This window comes from Panthera onca, chromosome F2 (genome assembly GCF_046562875.1).
Source record: "Panthera onca isolate mPanOnc1 chromosome F2, mPanOnc1 haplotype 2, whole genome shotgun sequence".
Lineage (NCBI taxonomy): Eukaryota > Metazoa > Chordata > Mammalia > Carnivora > Felidae > Panthera > Panthera onca.
In genome coordinates this window covers 30,883,934-30,904,719 of record NC_138356.1, presented here as the reverse complement: position 1 = coordinate 30,904,719, position 20,786 = coordinate 30,883,934, and the positions used below count along the sequence as shown (strand labels likewise).

The window sequence follows — 20,786 nt, the reverse complement described above, 5'->3', positions numbered from 1 at the left end:
TCATTTGAAAGCATTAGCTCTGACCAGAACTAAGCAGAATAAGCAAAACAGGCAAAATTAAAACACATTTGCTGACTTTTCTCTATCCTCTAAAGTCACCAAAGTAAAGTTCTCCAAGCTTGGACACTTATCCTTATTTTTTAAATAGTTTTGTGGCTATGCTTCTTCTTCTAAAGACTGTTATAATTTTACATTCACCTCATATCCAGGTCATTTGGGAATGGAACATGAAGATAGTAAAGAAAAGAATTTCCTTTTCTTGAAGAACTGCATTGGACACTCTCTATATAATGTCTCATTTCACCATTATAAAGTCTGTTGACTCTGAAATTGTTTTTGAAAGATGCAATTAATATTGCATTTGGACTAAGTGATATATTGGGGAAGGAAATAAGACTATGAAGGAGACAAGAAGTATGCCATCAAGAACTTGAAAGAACCTCAAACCTTTTATGATATAATGTAGTCCTTATTCCCTTTGCCAATTTATTTTATACTCTAGTGAAATTACTTTCTGATTTGAATCTTTTCTTTTTCCTTCCTATCTTCCATACACATAATAAAGACATCTTTCAAGTCTCTAGGTCTGACTATGTCATTGCTTTCTTAAAATCTTTTAATGGTCCTTTCCAGCATATGGACAAGATAAAATGTGTCAACATGACCCTCTATTATATGTGGCACTTGCCAATCTGCACTTTTTCTTCATTCATTTATTCAATAAGTGGCTTAAATGTCTAAACTGAGATAAAAATATAGCATAGTGATTTAGAACACAGGCTCAGGAAGCAGACCACCTAGAAGATCAGACTCTGAATGATAGCTGTTTGAAATTGGCCAAGCTACCAAAACCTTCTAAGTCTTGGTTTCTTCATTTATAAAATGAAATAGGAATAGACCCTACAATATAGGGTATAGGGAACTAAATTATATAATCAACACAATGTATGTAGAATAATGCCTAGGGGTGCCTGGGTGGTTCAGTTGGTTAAGCATCTGACTCTTGATTTCAGCTCAGGTCATGATCTCACAGTCATGAGATTGAGCCTTGCATGGTATCACTCTCCACACTGGGCATGGAGCCTGCTTCAGATTCATTCTCTCTCTCTGTCTGTCTCTCTCTCTCCCCGTCTGCCTCTCTCCCCTACTTGCACTCACTGTATCTTTGTCTCTCTCTCACCCTCCCTCCCTCCATCTCTCTATCTCTCTCCCACACACACACATGTGCACACACACACACAGAATAATGCCTAGGACTTTTTGAGGACACAATACAATAAAGGCAGACTAGCATAGTGGTAATGATCCTGTATCTAATGGATAACTGTATATAACAGATTGAAGACAGGCAAAAATGGATAGCAAGAGGAGAGATGAGTTAGGTGCCTATTGTGCTATCATCTGACAGTAGATGATGTTAGTCTGGAGTAGAGTGGTAGAGCTGAAATGGAACAAAATGAACATATTCAAGAAAAATTTGAACTTAGTATGTGTAAGATTTAGTGATATATTAGTTTTGTGGAATTAGAGATGTCAAGGATTATTTCCATGTGTGTGTGTGTGTGTGTGTGTGTGTGTGTGTGTGTGTAATAGGATGAAGGAAGACTAGGTTTGAAGTAGGACAAGGGCTAGGAAGCAGAATGGAAGATCCTGGAGTTGGTTTTGTATAGGTTGAATTTGATATATCTTTGAGTGAGCAGAGGATAAATGTCAAGTAGGCAACTGAATATACTGGAAAGTATAACTGAGGATGTCTTTGCACAATCTTCAGCTGGATACTAGGCTCACATCTTTAAGGTCCAGCCTGATGAAATCTCCAAAAGCTGTGTGTAAGCAGGCTAGTCAGTCAACAAACTTCTTTTCACTACTCCTAGTTCACAGCTTTCCTTGAGGTTAAATGTGGCCATATAACTAAATTGTGGTCAACAGACCATGTCTTACTTCTTGGCCTGGCCCATAAAAAATGGACCTCAAGTCTTCCTCATCCCTAGCTGCCTGTCTGATACCCATGATCCAGCAATGGATGCAGCCCCTTGGAGATGCCACAACCATAGGATGGAGGCCTTTGAAACCCCAAATGAAAGGGGCTCTACCATGTACACCAAATATATAGAAATGAATGAGCAAGAAAAAGTCTACTCTATTAAACCTCTGATATTTTAGAACTGTTTAGTAATTAGCCTAACCTGAAATATTCCTAATTCTCCATGAAATATTAAATGTCCCTCTATGTTCACAAAGCCTCATGACATATTTGAATCATTATACTTTTCATATGAAGTACCATATTGGCTTATAAGCCTGTCTCTCAAAAACAGTAAGTTCTATGACAGCAAAGTCCATGGATTTCTCTTCTTTTTATCCCTATATCCTAACATGATTCCTAAAACAACTGGTTTTTGGTGAACATTTTAAGCATGAGAAAATGAAATTATTCAGTTCATTCACCCAAATTTTCATTATACTTTCCTCAGGCCAAGTTCAAAGCATACACTAACACCTATACATTACTAAGGCCCCAATTCCTTAATCATTTATTAATTTCTTATTTGTATTTGTCTTCCTTGACTTTGTTCCCTAACACTCACAATCTTCTTGAGTTGTCACAAAAATTGAATTATCTTCCACTATATAGTTATTAAATAGACTTTGAAGTGTTAAAATTTACTTTTAGGACCATAAATCTTCCTTATGAAATATCTTCATTTTATTGCTGCTGTTTTCCTTTCTGTTGTTTCTATTTCAGCCAAAGTAATGAGCCTTTTATTTTATCCTTTAGTTAAAGCCGTCTCCTTTAATATTTCCAAAATTATTCCAATTAATTTAAAAAAAAAGAACAACAAAAAATTTGGTCAAAAATATTGAATACAAAAAAGTACATTCTGTTTTTTCTTAGCCCTGATGCCTTGCTGTTTTCTAAATTCAGCTTGGCATCTTAAAGTGCCATGAAATAATTAGAGAGATCACAGAAGGCTACCCCTCTCCTTGGCTAGGGAACAAAACATGTCAGATCACCATATGCTACCCCTACTTCAGTGCAACCTTCTGAAAACTCATAAATTTCCAACTTCAGCGTTTCTAAGCAACCACTTTAATATTTTCAACCACGAATTGGATGAAGGCCCCAGTGAAAGCACACAAGGAAAATTCATGGAAATAACCCTAGGAAATGCCATGTGCACTCAAACAAAAGAGAAGGGAAAGTGTGCTTCCTCAAAGGATGTCTGCATGTGGCAGCTGGGTTCTGGTCTTCACAATTAGTGAGCATTGTCCTGTAATAGCAAATGCTTTAATCATCAATAATTTAAAAATGAAGCTTAATGATAAGCTTTCCTCACATCCTGTTGGTGTATTTTGTTTTAGTACATTTAAAAGTATAAGTGACTTAAACATTTTCGTATAAAAGAATAATTTGGCCTTTAGATCTGACTAATATTTTTCAAAGATTTAATATTTTGTGTTCATTTACTTATATAGTCAGTATGGTATAAAGATGTCTGAATTTCATACATAGGAAATTTACTACAAAATGACAGAATATCCAACTTTTAGTTGTCCAAGATTTATCAAACACATAGTCATGAATTCCTCTGAAAGATATGCAGTAAACCAGTGAAAATTTTGACATAAAGAAACACTGGTTTAATGACTGGTCTTTGGGAATGAAGCATGGAAACAATGAACATGACATCTAGATTTAGAATCACCTAGGTCCAAATTCTAATCCACCACCTACTAGCTATGTGACACTAGTCTAGGCATGTAAACCCACCCAGCTCTAAAATGGGTTTTAATACCTATCTGGATTACTATAATGATTAAATGAAAATATACATGAATTCTAGCTATTGTTATTAAGAGCTATCATTATTGTTTATTTATTATTGACTTGTATCACCCTTCCTAATTAAATGTCCCTTGGGGAAAATCGTGTGAAAGTGTTTTATTCCTCCAAGAAATTAACTCTACCTTTCTGAAAATGCCAGTGTGAAATTCTTCATGCGGTGGAAGAACTTGTCAGGGCATGTGCTAACCATTTATTCTCCCACAGCCCTCAGACAATGGTTTACTTCCTGCTGTCATTTATTGTACTCTAATATATCAAAGGTCTTTAGCTCATCTATTTTCTTTTTGTTTTGTTTTTTTTTTCGGAGACTCTCTGGCCACAGCAGTAATCAAACTTACCAAGTGGGCGAGTAATGAACAGAAATGTCACATATCCAGCAGGAATCTACACACAAAGCAATCTCCTTATCCTTTGCCAAAATCATATTCCACTGTGGACTGCATGCATTCCCAGAGCAACACAGTAATGCCTCGGGCCCTAAGTGCTTTGCCTCTGGCTCCTCTTTTCATGCCTGCAATTGTATTATTAGAGGTGTCCACCAGTAGATGTTAGCTTTACTCTCTATTTATTATCACCCAGAAGCCAAGAGCTTATACATTCAGGAACAAGGGAATACTTTTCTGGGCTTCTAATATAGTTTATATTTAGTTTGCAGCTTTGCTCTGAAAATTTTATAACTCCACTGAATATATTTTGTTAGTAACTAACACCTATAGCTTGTAATACTTTGGACTTTCAATATGTTTTCACACAAATTTCATTTGATTCTCAGAACCATCCTACAAATTAGACTGGACAGGTACTATCATAGCTCAAGAGAATGTGATTGAAACTTGAATAACTTACCCAAGGCCACAAAGTGTATTAATGTCTGACTCAGGAGTCCTTTGACGGTAAGTGTCTTTCCTTACATATTACTATAAATTTTTGTAATACAATAGCATGTGATCAATAATGGACAGATAAATGTCCATGTTCCATGACTGAAACATCTGATATATTGTGAGTTTTGTTTTATTTATAGTATTTAATAATTTGACTTTCTTTGTAATCTCAAGTTATGTGCAAAGACGGTAAAAATTGGATTGTAGCCAGCAAATACTAATTTTGATTGTTGTCATGAGAACAATATATCATTGAAAACAATTGTGATGAATCACATAGCTGTACAACTTGTGATATATAGTATAAAATAAGAAATATATAGTTGACCTTTTTCCCTGTTTCTGACACATAGGTCCTAAAGCCCTTGGAATTTCCTAAGTGGTAAGAACACTAGAAGTGTCTTTTTATTTATTTATTTTAGAGCGAGAAGGAGAGAGAACATAGATGGGGGGAGGGAACATACAGGGGGAGAGAGAGAGAGAGAGAGACTAAGAGAGAGAGACAGAGAGACAGAGAGAGACAGAGACAGAGAGGATCATAAATAGGCTCCACACTGAGTGCAGAGCCCAACACAGGATTCAATCCCTGGGATTATGACCTGAGCTGAAATCAAGAGTCAGATGCTCAATCAACTAAGCCACCAGTTGCCCCAATAAAAGTGTCTTGATATTCACAACAAGCTCCTTTCAACTACATCTGAGTTTATGTTAATGAAGTGACATTCTGTAAGCACCTAAGCATGAGGGCTGATTGCCTTGTCAGTACCACCCCTAGACCTCAGGGAGGGGTCCCTCAGTCCAGAGGGACTGGAGGTTGGGTTCAATCACCACTGACCAGTGATTTAATCAATGCTGCCCATGTAGTAAAGCCTCCTTAAAAACCCAAAAGGAGGGAATTTCAAGGGCTTCCTGGTTGGCGTACACATGGTAATTTGGGGAGAGTGGCACACTCAGAGAACATGGAATCTTGGTATCCTTTCCCTATACCTTGCCCTATGCATCTCTTCCATCTGGCTTATAAACCAGTTGTCCAGTAAGTCAAATGCTTCTCTTGCATACTGTGCACACCCTAGCAAATTAACTGAACCCAAGAAGCTGGTTGTTTGAACCTCTGATCTATAGCTGGTTGGTCAGAAGCACATGTGAGAACCTAGGCTTGCAATTGGCATCTGAAGAGAAGAAGCAGTCTTGCAGGAATGAGCCCTACCTGTGAGATCTCCAGGTAGATAGTGTCAGAGCTGAGTTGAATTTTAGGATACCCAACTGACATCAGATAATTACATGGTAGTGTAAAAACCACCCTTCCATACACATTTTAATTGGAGTCAAAATTTTATATCTATACATTTGAATAATTGAAAAAAACATTCATAATCATTATTTCATTTGGAAAATCACCATAATATTGTGTGAGAAAGGTAGAGCAATTATTGTTCCTATGATAAATTTTCAGGAAATCTATATGAAGTGGCAAATGAGTGAACACAGTCCATTTTTTATGAGGAAATTGACTGCTATGCACTGAACCTATTTCTTCTTGAGGCGAGTTCTTCTGACTAAGTGTGAAAGATACTTTCCATTACCCCAAATTCCATTTTGGTTTAAACACAGTCACTACCTAATTCAGGCATTTAACACTGACTTTATTTTATGACACTATGGAAGACAAAAGAGGTAGATTTGGTTTCTGCAATCCAGAAACTTATATTCTAACTGGAATATATTGAGGCAAGAATATGAGTGCAAAAAAAGCACAGAGGCATGCAGAATATTTAAAACAATGAATTACTGAGACATATGCATGCCCAGTTCTGTTTATGGCTAGAAACATTTTCATGTGGAATTCTGAAAATTTAGAAGACTAATTGTCTATGAATGCCCATCAATAGTCAACACAAAAAAGAAGTTGTGAGAAAGCTATGTTCTAACCTGGCATAGGGAAACTGAGAAGAGTTTGAAAGAGGTAAAAACTTGAGGCCACATAGATAAACGTAGAGAAGCTAGAGAGGAGAAAAAAAGAGAAGAAACTAGAGTAAGAGTAAGCTACTTCTAAAAGAATGGAGCAAAGAACTTGGTGGATCTTTTCTCCAGAAAAGCAATTCAAGTGGTGAAAAATATTAAAAAAATTATTTAAAGTCTCTAAAAATTGTCATAAGGATACACAGAAAATGCATAAAAATTCATTTAATAAATATTATTAAATATTGCTAAGAACAATGAGAGTCTATGGAATTTGAGCCAACATAATTTCTTTAGCCATCTTTATTCCTCAGCTCCACATTATAAAAGGTCTACCCTAGGCACTTGCAGCCAAGAAAATGGGGCTCCCTCTTTCCCAGAACATATGCTATCATCCCAGGAGGGGCAGGTGCTGGGATTTCTCATCCACAGTCCCCCCTCCCCTGGCCCCTGCAGAAGTTCTATTCCAGGCAGGTATTGCAAAGAAGACCCTGGTCTCTCTTTTCCCATCTCACTCCTTCTCTACCCCAGAAGGAGAAAGTAGTGGATACTAGGCTCTGTGACTTCTGCCCCACGACACTGATAGGGTGAAGATTTCAAGCTCAGAAAGGCAAGCCAAGAAGACCAAGGGGTACCATACACACATTCCGGTGTTGACTAGTTAATTACAGATGTCACTCCATGAAAAAAAAAATGATTTCTACCCCAAGCTCCAGTGCATAGCACAGTAGTTCTGCCCAGGTAGAAATGTATATCATAAGGATGAAGAGCTCCTCAGCTCTGCCTATGGAGACTGACCTTATTTGTAACAGGAAATTGAGAATTTAATGACTAAGAGTGTTGCTAAAACAATGAATATCTTTATGGCAAGCAATTATAAGGAGGCTGGTAACTCCAATACAAGCAAAATTATAGAGAGGCCAGATGTTTAAAAGAAAGAACCAAGGACATAGAGAGCCCAGAAGAGTCTTCCTATAATCACAGTCAACTTTCAGGGATAGGGAGGCTTTGCACATGCACTAGGTTGCACTCACTCAGAGCAAACAGCAGAATGTAGGGAGGCAGGTTGAAGGCATTCCCAGATGACACACAGACTCATCAATACAGTGCGAAAGTCTGAATGGTAACAGGGGCAGACAAGTTTGACTTTTACTGAAGTCCTCTGATCCTGGAAACAGTCATGGTTAAAGAAATTCTCCACCTTTTGTGTTCTGCAAATGGCTTACTGCAAAGAAACGCCCTTTCCCATATTGACACAGTTGTTTACTTTTGACAAGACCAGACACTCTAAATTCCCATTCTGCACCTCATAAATATTTATGCTTGTCCTCATTGATTAATCCAGAACAAAATACTTGTTAACCAACTTTGGTTAAATTTTTCTCCTTAACACCTACTCCTGAACCCCTGGCTCAGACTGAGTCAGCATACAAGTTCTCCTAAACCTGCCCTCCTGAAATTAGGTTGACATCAGGATAATTCCTTTATCTGCTCTCTCAGTGCTCTACCCTTTCATCCCACCTATCCACATTCACTTTTTTCTAGCCTTATTTCCTCTTCCCGATAAAAGAAAAATTCTTTTTTTTTTTTTAGTTTTTATTTTATTATTTATTTTATTATTTATTTATTTACATGTAAATATAAATTTACATCCAAGTTAGTTCGCATATAGTGCAATAATGATTTCAGGAGTAGAATCCAGTGATTCATTCCCTACATATAATACCCAGTGTTCATCCCTACAAGTGTCCTCCTTAATGCCCCTTGCCCATTTAGCCCATCCTCCTACCCACAACCCTTCCAGCAACCCTCTGTTTGTTCTATATATTTAAGTCTCTTATGTTTTGTCCCCCTCCCTGTTTTTATATTATTTTTGCTTCCCTTCCCTTATGTTCATCTGTTTTGTATCTTAAATTCCACGAAGTCATATGATAGTTGTCTATCACTGACTAATTTCGCTTAGCATAATACCCTCTAGTTCCATCCACGTAGTTGCAAATGGCAAGATTACATTCTTTTGGATTGACGAGTAATACTTCACTGTATATATATACACCAGATCTTCTTTATCCATTCATTATCAATGGACATTTGGACTCTTTCCAAACTTTGACTATTGCTGATAGCGCCGCTATAATTATTGGGGGTACATATGCCTTCTAAACAGCAAACCTGTATCCTTTGGACAAATACCTAGTAGTGCAATTTCTGGGTTGTAGGTTAGTTCTATTTTTAATTTTTTGAGGAACCTCCATACTGTTTTCCAGAGAGGCTACACCAGTTTGCATTCCCACCAGCAGTGCAAAAGGGTTCCTCTTTCTCCTCATCTTCATCAACATCTGTTGTTGCCTGAGTTGTTAATTTTAGCCATTCTGATGGGTGTGAGGTGGTATCTCATTGTGGTTTTAATTTGTATTTCCCTGATGATCAGTGATGTTGAGCAATTTTTCATGTGTATGTTAGCCATCTGGATACCTTCTTTGGAAAAGTGTCTACTCATGTCTTTTGCCCATTTCTTTACTGGATTGTTTTTTGGGTGTTGAATTTGGTAAGTTCTTTATAGATTTTCGGTACTAACCCTTTATCTAATATTTCCGTCCGTTGCCTTGTTTCCTTTGCTGATTGTTTCCTTTGCCACGCAGAAGATTCATATCTTAATGAGGTCCCGATAGTTGATTTTTGCTTTTGTTTCCTTTGCCTCTGGAGACATGTTGGGTAAGAAGTTGCTGTGGCTGAGGTCAATTCTTTTTTTTTTTTTTTTAAATTTTTTTTTTTTTCAACGTTTTTTATTTATTTTTGGGACAGAGAGAGACAGAGCATGAACGGGGGAGGGGCAGAGAGAGAGGGAGACACAGAATCGGAAACAGGCTCCAGGCTCCGAGCCATCAGCCCAGAGCCTGACGCGGGGCTCGAACTCACGGACCGCGAGATCGTGACCTGGCTGAAGTCGGACGCTTAACCGACTGCGCCACCCAGGCGCCCCTGAGGTCAATTCTTTTTAACCAACCCTTGTTGATGTAGTTGTTGCATTCTCCCTATTAAGTCCCTTTCCTCCCCTTTGCAATAATCCCTTCAAAAAAGTCTCTCTGTACCAAACTCTGGTTTTTTTTTTCTTTTTGGCTGTGCTTAAATACAATTTCTGACTAAACTCTGAATGAGCAATAATCTACTCTGACCCAAGAGTAACACCTAAAAAGTCAGAATTTAAAACAGTATCACAGTCATCCTGGAAGACTGTGTGCATGCCCAAAGCTGTGCTTTCCCATGAGAAATCAGAGAAGTATTCTCCAAGCCACTAGTCCCGACTAAACAGGGGACAAAGGAGCATAAAAAGTCCCTGAACTGATGTAGCTGCCTTTAAGCACACATGTATACCAACAGTAAAGGATAAAAGTATATAACTAAGGGGGCCTAAGCACAATCTTAATTGATAAAATTTTATGCCATACCATTAGTTTCTCCTAGGTAGTTCAGATAAAAGATAAACAAAAAGCAATCATCATCATCATCATCATCATCATCATCATCATCAGAATCTTAGCTGGGATGTCAGAGGTTATACGTGGCAGGGGGAAAAGGCTTTACAGAACTTGTTAATTTGATAAATAAACAAATGACTAACCCTAAACATCTAAGGGACCAGTTACCAAAATATCTAAAATGTTTAGTTTTCAACAAAATATTAGGAAATATGCAAGGATCAGGAAAATGTGAACCATACTCAGGGACATAAAGCAGAAAATAGAAATTACCTTTGAAAAAGTCCAGATGGTGAACTTAACAGATGAGGATTTCACCTATTATAAATATGTTCAGAGAACTAAAGGAAATCATGCACAAAGAATCAAAAAGCTATATATAATAACAATTTACCATCAAACAGAGAATGCTGATGAAGAGATAGAAATTATTTTAAAAAAACAGAAGGCAGTTATGGAAGGCCGTTATTGGAAGTACAATAACTGAAATGAACACTTTGCTAGAGGAGCTCAAAAGCAGATGAACTGGCAGAAGAAAGAATCAACAAACACTAAAAGAGATCAAAGGAGATGATGCAATATGAAGAACAGAAAGCAGAAACAATGAAGAAAATTGCACACAGCCTCAATGAGATGTGGGATACCATGAAACATACCAACATATATGAATAGGAATACCAAAAACAATTTTAAAGGAAGAAAGAGAAAAACAATATTTAAATAAATAATGTCTGAAAGATTTCCTTAATTTGATGGAGAATGTTACTTAACAACTTTTTCTCTAAAATGTTCATTTTTAATTATTTATTTTGAGAGAGAGAGAGGAAGAGAGAGAATAAGCAGGGCGGGGCAGAGAGAGGGAGAGAGAGAAGACCATGCAGGCTCTGTGCTGTCAGCACAGAGCCCAATGTGGAGCTTGAACTCAAGAACCATGAGATCATGACCTGAGCCAATATCAAGAGTCAGATAGATGTTCAACTGACTGAGCCACCCAGGCACCCCAGAATGTTACTTCACAACCTTTGATTAAAATAAATTCATAGAGATCCATAGTTGAATTATTAAAAAACAAAGAGAAAATCTTGAAAGCAACAAGAGAAAGCCAACTCATCATGTACGAGGGAGTGCAATAAGATTTGTATTTGACTTCTTATCAAAAACAATGGAGAACACAAGACAGAGAGATCGCATTTTCAGAGTGCAAAAAGTCAACCAAGTATCTTACATTTAGCAAAATTATCATTCAAAACAGAAGGTGAAATAAAGCTATTCTTAGATAGCTTCAAATAATAAGGTTGCTAGCAGATATTCCTTACAAGAACTACTAAATGAAGTTATTCATGCTGGAAGCAATCAGTATCAGCCAGTAATTGGAATCGACACACACACACACACAAAAAGTGTTCGTAAACGTGATTATGTATGTAATCAAAAAATCAGTATAATTGCATATTTCTTCATCTAAAGAGTCCTTTGGACTAATTTAAGAAGAAGCCACATAAATCAATGTGAATAAAATTGAATAGACTTTTGAAAGGGTGATTGGCATAATTATGTCCCCTCTCCCAAGATGTCATGATCCCATGATCCCTGAACCTGTGACTACCTTACATGAAAAAGGAGGTTTTGCAAATGTGATTAAGATAAAGGATTTGAGACAGGAAGATTATCTGGGATTAACCAAATGGGCCCAACCTAATTACATGAGTCGTTAAAAGAAGAGACCCTTTCCCAGTTGAGGTTGATTAACGGGAATGTGATTATGGAAGGAAGATCAAAAGGTTGCAATGTAAAAAGAACTTAATATGCCAAGATTGGTTTCAAAGTTGAAAGAAAGGAACCATGAGCAAATGTAGGCATTCTCTAGAATCTGGAAAAGGCAAGGAAACTTACTCTCCCCCAGAGCCTACAGAAAGGAACACAGCTTTGCCTATGCCTTGAATTTGGCTCAGTGAGACCTGTCTCAAACTTCTTACCTACAGAGCCATTAAAGATATAAATTTGTTTCATTTCAAGCCATGATCTTAATGGTAATAAGTTATAGTAGCACTAGATAACTTTGAAAATGGTGGAATCTAGTTAGTAATTTTAGAATACCACAGAGTAAGATAGAACTCAGATAGACTCAGATTGCTTCACCGGTGAATTCTATCAAACATCCAAAGAGAATTCATATCAATCATTCTCAAATTCTTCAAAAAAATTGAGTAAAGGGAACACTTCTCAATTCACTCCAAAAAGCTAGTATTACCTTAATACAAAAATCAGACAAAATATCACAAGAAATGTAACTATAGAACAATATCTCTTAAGAATACAGATGGAAACGTCCTCAACAAAATATAAGCATCTTCAGGAATATATAAGAATTATAAGACCAAATAGGACCTGCCAGGAATGCAAGGGTGTTTCAATATAAAATCATTCATATTAAAAGGAGAAAGGAAAAAAACAAACCTAATTATCTCAATGGAAGCAGAAAAAGTAACAAAAATCGAACTCCCTTTTATGATAAAAACACTCGACAAACTTAGAAAAGAACTTCAACTGATAAAAGGCATCTATGTGAAACTCACAGCTAACATCATTCTTGGTGGTGAAAGACTAAATACTTTTCCCCTAAGATCAGGAACAAGACAAAGATGTCTGTTGTCACTTTTATTTAGCACTGTACTGAAGGTTCTAACAAGAGAGATTAAAGAAGAAAAAATAAAGTGCATCCATATTGTACTGAAAGAAAGCTGCCTCTATTTTCAAACTTTATTTGAGATACACTCATCCAGATTCAGGATATACAGTCAATATACAGAATTTAATTGTATTTCTCTACATTAACAAAGAGCATTCTTAAAATGAAATTAAGTAACCAATTCATTTAAAATAGTACCAAAAAGAATAAAATACTTAGGTATAAATTTAACAAAATAAGTACAAAGTTTATATAATAAAAACTACAAAACATTGCTGAAAAAAGAGAATACTTAAATAAATAGAAAAACATTCCATGTTTACAGATCAGAACACTTATTGTTAAGAAGCCCCAATTAATCGACAGATTCAAAGCTATCCCAGTTAAAATCCCAGCTGATATTTTTGCGAAACTATATGGAAATAAAAGGGAACAAGCATAGATATAGAATATATAGAAAAATAAGAATATATTAGGATGACTTAGACTTTCCAATTTCAGAATTTGCTGCAAACTACATTAATCAGTATATTAGTGTGGTATGGGCATAAAGATAAATGTATATATCAATGGAATAGAATGGAGTCCAGAAATAAACCCTTGACTTTATCATCAATTTTTGTTGTTATTTTTTCATTTTTTAAATGTTTATTTTTGAGAGAGACAGAGCACTAGCAGGGGAGGGGTAGAGAGAGAGGGAGACACAGAATCTGAAGCAGGCTCCAGGCTCCAAGTTGTTAGTACAGAGCCTGACATGGGGCTCGAACCCACAAATCATGAGATCATGACGTTAGCTGAAGCTGGATGCTTAACTGACTGAGCCCCCTGGTTGCCCCTATCATCAATGTTTGAAAAGTGTACCAAGACAATTCAATGGTAAAAGAACAGTCTTCCAACACATGCTACTGGAACAAGATAGCCACATGCAAAACAGTGTGGTGGGACCTCCTCCTCACACCGTAAACAAAATTATTCAAATTGGATTATAGACCTCAATGCAAAATAAAGCAAAATCTAAAACCCTCAGAAAAAAACATTAGAGTAAATCTTTATGATCTTGGGTTAGACAAGGTTTCTTAGGTACAACAAAGCACAAATGATAAAAGAAAAAAGATAAATAAAACTACATCAAAATTAAAATCCAAACTTTTATGCTGTAAATGATACCATCAAGAAATACAAAGATAATCCACAAAATGGGAAAAAATATTTGCATACCATATGGTTGCAAGATATTGAGATAAGAGATTTGATAAGAGATTTGATAAGAGATTGATAAGAGATTTACATACAGAATATAGAGCTTATACAACTCAATAATAAAAAGACAAATAATCTAATTAAAATGGGTAAAGGGGACGGCTGGGCGGCTCAGTTGGTTAAGTGTCCGACTTTGGCTCGGGTCAGGATCTCGCAGTTCATGGGTTTGAGCTCCATGTCAGGCTCTGTGCTGACAGCTCAGAGTCTGGAGCCTGCTTTGGGTTCTGTGTTTCCCTCTCTCACAGCCTCCCCCACCCCCCACCACTCACACTCTGTCTCCTTCTCTCTGAAATAAACATCAACAAAATTATTTTTTAAATAGGTACAGGATTTCAATAAACATTTGTCCAAAGAAGTCATACAAATAACAAATACAGCAATGAAAAAAATGTTAAATGTCATTAATCATCATAGAAATATAAATCAAAACCACAAGATATTACTTTATACTCAATATTATGGCTATAATAAAAAAAATACAGACAATAACAAGTATTTATCAAGAACAGGAGAAATTGGAACCCTTACCCATTGCTGAGTGGGAATGCAAAATGGTGCAGCCACTGTGGAAAACAGTTTGGTGGTTCCTTAAAAAGTTAAACATAGTTACCATATAACCCAGTTATTCCACTCCCAGGTATACATCCAAGAGAAATGAAAACCTGTACATAGCATTATTCATAATAGCCTAAGTTTGAAAATAACCCAAACATCCCATCACCTGATGAATAGATAAATAAAAGGTATGTTATAACCATGTGATGGAATATTATACAATGAGAAAGAAGGGAAGACTGAAACATGTGACAACACGGATTAGGATTAAGTGAAAGAGGTTTATCACAAAAGACTAAAAACTAGATTTCATTTATATGAAATGTTCAGAGTATTCAAATCTATACAGACAAAAGATAAGTGATTGCTTAGGACATCCATAACAGCATAACAAAGGTATGGGCGGCATAACAAATTGACTGCTAATGAAGTTACTTTGGGGGGAGACAAAATATTTTAAGATTATATTGTGGTGACAGTTGTACAGCCCTGTGACTAAAAAGCATTGAATTGTGTACTTAAAATGGGTGAATTGTATAGCATACAAATTATATTTCAATGAAGCTCTCATTAAAAAGGGCATGCTGCTGCTTTGAGAAATGATTAAGGGTCCTTTATTTTTTTTTAACTTTATTAATTTTGAGAGAGACAGAGAGAGCACACAACCATGTATGTGCATGAGTGTGGGGAGGGGGCAGAGAGAGGAGGGAATCCCAAGCAGGCTTGGTGCTGTTGGCACAGAGACTGATGTGTGGTTCCATCTCACAAACAGTGAAATCATGACTTGAGCCAAAATCAAGAGTCGAAGTTTAACTGACTGAGCACCCAAGGCACCCCCTGGTTAAAGGTCCTTTGACTAAAACAGACAGAGGAAGATCAACTCTCTGTAAAATAAGAAGAAAGAAAGAAAGAAAGAAAGAAAAAGAAAGAAAGAAAGAAGAAAAGAAAGACTCTTAATTGAAAAAAATGGGATATTTTATTGAAATAAATAGGAGTGCCTGGGTGGCTCAGTTGATTAAGCACCTGACTTTGGCTCAGATCATGATCTCACGGTTTGTGAATTCAAGCCCCACGTTGGGCTCTGTGCTGGCAGCTCCAGCCTGGAGCCTGCTTCGGATTCTGTGTCTCCCTCTCTCTCTGCCCCTCCCCTGCTCGTTCTCTCTCTCTCTCTCTCTCGAAAACAAATAAACATTAAGAAAATTAAGAAAGAAAGAAAGAAAGAAAGAAAGAAAGAAAGAAAGAAAGAAAGAAAGAAAGAAAGAAAAGGATGTATAACCAAGGCTTACAAAGGGAAAGGACAATCTCTCCGGAGTTCTGATGGGCAACTTTATAGACATTCTTCAGGTGCTACCATCCTGTGCTTTAGATCTCAGCCTTCCCAGTCTCTGTGCCCCTTTGTTTACCTTGAGATGGGCCAGCTTTGATCACATGCTCAAGGAGATTTTTTTCCCTAAGAGCAGAATTATTTATCTTTTAATTTCCAAACACATTTCACACACAAAAAACAACTTTTCTGTAATAATCAATCTACCAATACTTATCTGGAAAATAGTTTCAAGTAGGCCACGAATAATCATTTTATCAGCTACTTCCTCTGATTGGCCAAATTCATTCTGTAGTAGTTTTTCTTTGCTTTCTATCAATGGCTTTGGGGGAACAAAATCTTCCTCTGTATTTGAAAGTTCAGGTATTTTACTTCTCTCGATTGTAAGGGAAGTTATTAACAATAGGACAGGTTTCTCTCTTTCAGCACCGGTGCCTCTTATTTATTTTCTGTTAAAAGAAATACCTGCAGAAAGTAATAAACTAAAACAAACAAATAAAACCCAAAGGATATAAAATATAAAGTTAAGACTTTTTATTCAATCCAGTTGAACTACCCAGAGGAAATTATTTTTTAATAACAATTTTTCTATTAAAAAATAGAGCTCTATCTAAAGACACTATAAAATGGCTCATAATTTCATCACCCAGGTAACTACCATTATTGTTTTAAGTGAATATATAGTTAATATATGCATTTGGTCATAAAATGATACAAAAAGAAAAAAATTATATATTTTTGATTCTCCTTCCAGACATTTTAACTTCTATTCCCCAATAGTAATCTGTCCCAATTGTTTATTTGCTTTTGAAATTGAAAACTTATATATCAATATTTTCAGATTTAGTGCATTCATTTTTTTATTATTAAATATTTAATTTTTATTAGAGAATAGCAATAAATTAATATTTATGTATTCCCCTCTTAGCTTTAAAAGATTTACAAATACCTCTAGCCACATTAGGGACAGTTTACATTTATATCTGTTTAGGTAAAAATATTTTTTCCCTTCAACTTACAAACAAAGGCCATAAACAGCGTATTTCATTGGCAGGGTGGAATTTTCTTTTTATCTGTTAACTTACATATGCATGTTTGTTTTATTATCTATTTCACTACGTTGAGTTCCTGCAGATGTCTCCAATCTAATGACTTACTATTGTGCTTGAGCCCTAGATTTTGTATTCCATTTTTTGCAGAGTAAAGATCTATTTGAAATGAAGCTCTGGGCCAACAGGTATCCAAGAGGCTACTGAACTCACTTGTCAGAATGTTCTGTTCTTTTTCAGCTTACAGAATTTTCTATACTTTCTTGCCTTCTCCCCCAGTATCTTTATAAAACATGTTTTTAATGCTTAATTTCTTATATTTGTTCTTGCTCACTATCTATTCATTCCCTGAACAATATAAATATTTTTCACTTGGCTTTGAACTTTATATAAATGGAATCATATAATATGAATTCCTTTGTGTAAAGCTTCTTTTGCTCAACATTGTGATTGTAGGAGTTCTGTTGCTGTATAAAGTGTAATTCATCCAGTGTCACTGCTGTATAATCGTCCATTGTACAATTATACAAATACATTTATTTTGTATACTGTAGATGAATATTTTGGATATGGAAGTTATAGGTTATTTCAAAAAAATGTTGCTATGAAAAGTTTTACACATGTATCCTCCAACATATGTGTATGCATTTCCTCAAGATATTCATAAGAGTTGAATTGCTGGTTTTACAGTATGTTTTACATATTATGTGTTGGCAAACTGCTTACCAACATGGACTTCCCAGTTTCTATTGTCAACCAGCAATATGCAAGAATTTCTCTTGCTCCACATTTTCACCAGCATTTGATTCTATCACAGATTTTTTAATGTTACTAATTTGGTGAGTACATAGTAATCTCTCTATGGTGTTTTTTTGTTTGTTTGTTTGTTTGTTTGTTTAATTCAAGTTAGTTCACATACAGTGTAGTCTTGGCTTCAGGAGCAGAACTTGATTCATCTCTTACATATGACACCTAGTGCTCATCCCAAAATGTGTCCTTCCTAATGCCCATCATTCCACCCACCTCCCCTCCAGAAGCTCTCTTTGTTCTCTGTATGTAAGAGTCTCCTATGGTTTGCCTCCCTCTCTGTTTTTCTCTTATTTTTCCTTCCCTTCCCATATGGTCACCTGTTGAGTTTCTCAAATTCCACAAATGAGTGAAATCATATGCAACTAGCATTCTCTTATTGGCAATGTGGTTGAACATCTTTTCTTTCATTGTCTCCTCTGCTTCTTTTCTTCTGTTAATTGAATTTTTAGTATCTTGCCCATATTTCTATTGGTTGTCCAAGAGGCTTTTTTTTTTCCTTTTTGAGTGTAGATTTTCATTATTTCTTAAAACTCACCAGGAAGGACACAAACGAGGCTGGCTGGAAGTTTTTCTCCACCCCCCCCCATACATATATATGTGTTTATTATGTTGACACTTCTAGGGAATACATACATGGGGAAAAATAAGGAGATATCTAAGAAGCACCAGCAGGAAAATTCTCAAGGAAAAGGAAAATATTAAAGTTAAGATATAAAAAACATAGATGTAGAAGTGTTATCCCACATCTGGAAGCTCATATGGAAAGAAAAAAAATAAAAGAGGTGATGAAATCATGATTAAGACTGTCCTAGAATTAAAAAAATAAAAAGATGATGTAAGTCTACAAAATGAAAGTTTTCCTCACCAAAAAAAAAATAGGATAGAAAAGAAAAAAATAGAGAGATGTGGTTTTTTTTATAAGATCACAATCAAAGAGACAGCAAAAGAAATCAAAGAAGTAAATTATAAAGGAACATAAATTGACTCTGGATACAAGATTAAATGGAGCAATATTCTCAAAGTGCTGAAGGAAGAATATTTGAACCTAAAATGTTAATGTCCAGCTAAGCTTCATTTAAATGCAAAAACAAGACAAAGTGGGTCTCAGACATATTAGACCCAATTTAAAAATGGTTTTTGAGAAAAAATTCAAAATAAATAGTATGTAATCTCTACCATAGCAATATAATTATTTATTTAGATTAATAGATATGCATCAATAAGCAAAAATATAGATCTTTTAAGGGTGTATGCATATCCATAAATACATATTTAATACACCAGAGTGGATGTCCATGGGGGAGGTAGGGATGAATGTAGGAGTGGAAATGGGGAATGAAAAGGAAAAAATACATAAAAATTTTTAAAAAGAATTGAGTTGCATAAATTGTTGATGCTGCTGTGCTGTTTTGTGTACCTGAAATCCTCCCTCACCCACTGCCAAAAAAAAAAAAAAAAAAAGAAGGAAAAAAATGTTGCCGTAGAGCATAAAAACAAGCAAACTACAAGGAGACTTTGAATTACACAATTACAATTAGAGAATTGATCACATCACTTTCAGAAACAGATAAAGCTTAATGCAAAATAGGCAAAAACAGAAAATGTTTAAACAACTAAATCAACAACCATGATTGTTGATTAAGTTAATAATAGATATACACAAGCTACATGTAACCAATGCATCTTTTCAAACACCCAAAACAATAAACAAAATTATGACTACATTGAAGTTAACATATCAGTTCAAAAAAAAAAGAGCACCACATACAAAGCTGATAGACATTGCCAGATGGGAAATGGCTTTTTCAGTGTCTCAACCCATCAAGTAATCATATCAGGAAGAAAAAGATACTGTTGATAATATACAACAAACAGAAAATCAAATAGAAATCAAAAATAGCCAACGATGAAACAACCTACAAAACAAGGAAATCCAAATGACCTAAAAATACATAAAGATATACTCAGCCTCACAGATAATCAGAGAATAATTGAAACAATGAGACATTACTGGCCACCCTTAAGTTTGGCAAAAATAATTATATTCAGGTAATTCCAAGGATTATCAAACATGTGAGAAAGCAGGATCCTTTATTCTCTGTTGAGAGGCCAAACCATTAAGTCATTTTGAAGAGCATTATGCTAGCATTCAGGAGAAATTATGGAGACATATACACAATGACTCAATACTATGTGAGTCAGAGGAACTATAAGCAGATCCAATAGGGTACAGGTATGAGGCTGCTCATCTCTACACTGTTTGAGGTAAATAGGAACTGAAGCAACTAAAGAGAACATCACTTGGGAAATGGTAAAGTCAAAGATGACAGATACAGAAAATAGAAAATTATACAGGAGTCAAAAGCAAAGTAATATATACCACACCACATCTCAATTTCTCTCTCTCTCTCTCTCTCTCTCTCTCTCTCTCTCTCTCTCTCTCTCCAACACTCCATTAGGGATGGATTGAAAATGCAGTGCCTTAACTTGTTCTTATCTGCTATGGCCTTTCTCATTCCCCTACCCACAACACCACTAGATTTGTGGTCTAGAATTTTTAGTTCTTGACTGATGTGGGTTTTTTCCTTAAAAAAAATAGACTGTGGTTAATCATGAAAAAATTTTATACCTTTCTTACTCACCATTATTTTCCATATTTCTTTTGAATCTTCTGGCAAAAAGAAGTTGACTAGATCAAGGTTACTTGATCATGATGAAAGTCTGGACTAGGAAAGTGACAGTGTAAGTACTAAAACCCTTCTCTGATTGGTCATAGAATTTCAGGGTCACTGGAGTGTCTGAGATTAAACCTTTCAAAGGATGATCAGTTCAGCATTACTTGACATGTGTTCTGCCCAAACTTGGACATCATTAGGAGCAGCCCAGCCTGCTACTCTACTCAAAATGTACAGAGTCCTTCTCATCACCAC

General features: G+C 35.8%; 1 protein-coding gene and 1 long non-coding RNA gene across 8 annotated transcripts in view; one reads left to right on the top strand and one right to left on the bottom strand.

Moving 5' to 3' along the window:
* The window catches only part of LOC132664239 (uncharacterized), a 307,601-nt gene that overhangs the window by 33,780 nt on the left and 253,035 nt on the right, over positions 1 to 20,786 (bottom strand). The gene's annotated exons all lie outside the window — the stretch shown is intronic.
* Positions 1 to 20,786, top strand: part of LOC132664240 (uncharacterized) — a 66,291-nt gene that overhangs the window by 34,117 nt on the left and 11,388 nt on the right. The window contains exon 4 of one of the 3 annotated variants that reach the window (XM_078441489.1): positions 20,539 to 20,598. The exons of 1 other annotated variant lie outside the window; for it this stretch is intronic. The gene's annotated coding sequence lies outside the window, so the exon portion shown is untranslated. Of the gene's footprint in view, positions 1 to 209; positions 563 to 20,538; positions 20,599 to 20,786 lie in introns of those variants that run through there. One more of the 3 variants, XM_078441493.1, reaches the window with a different exon arrangement.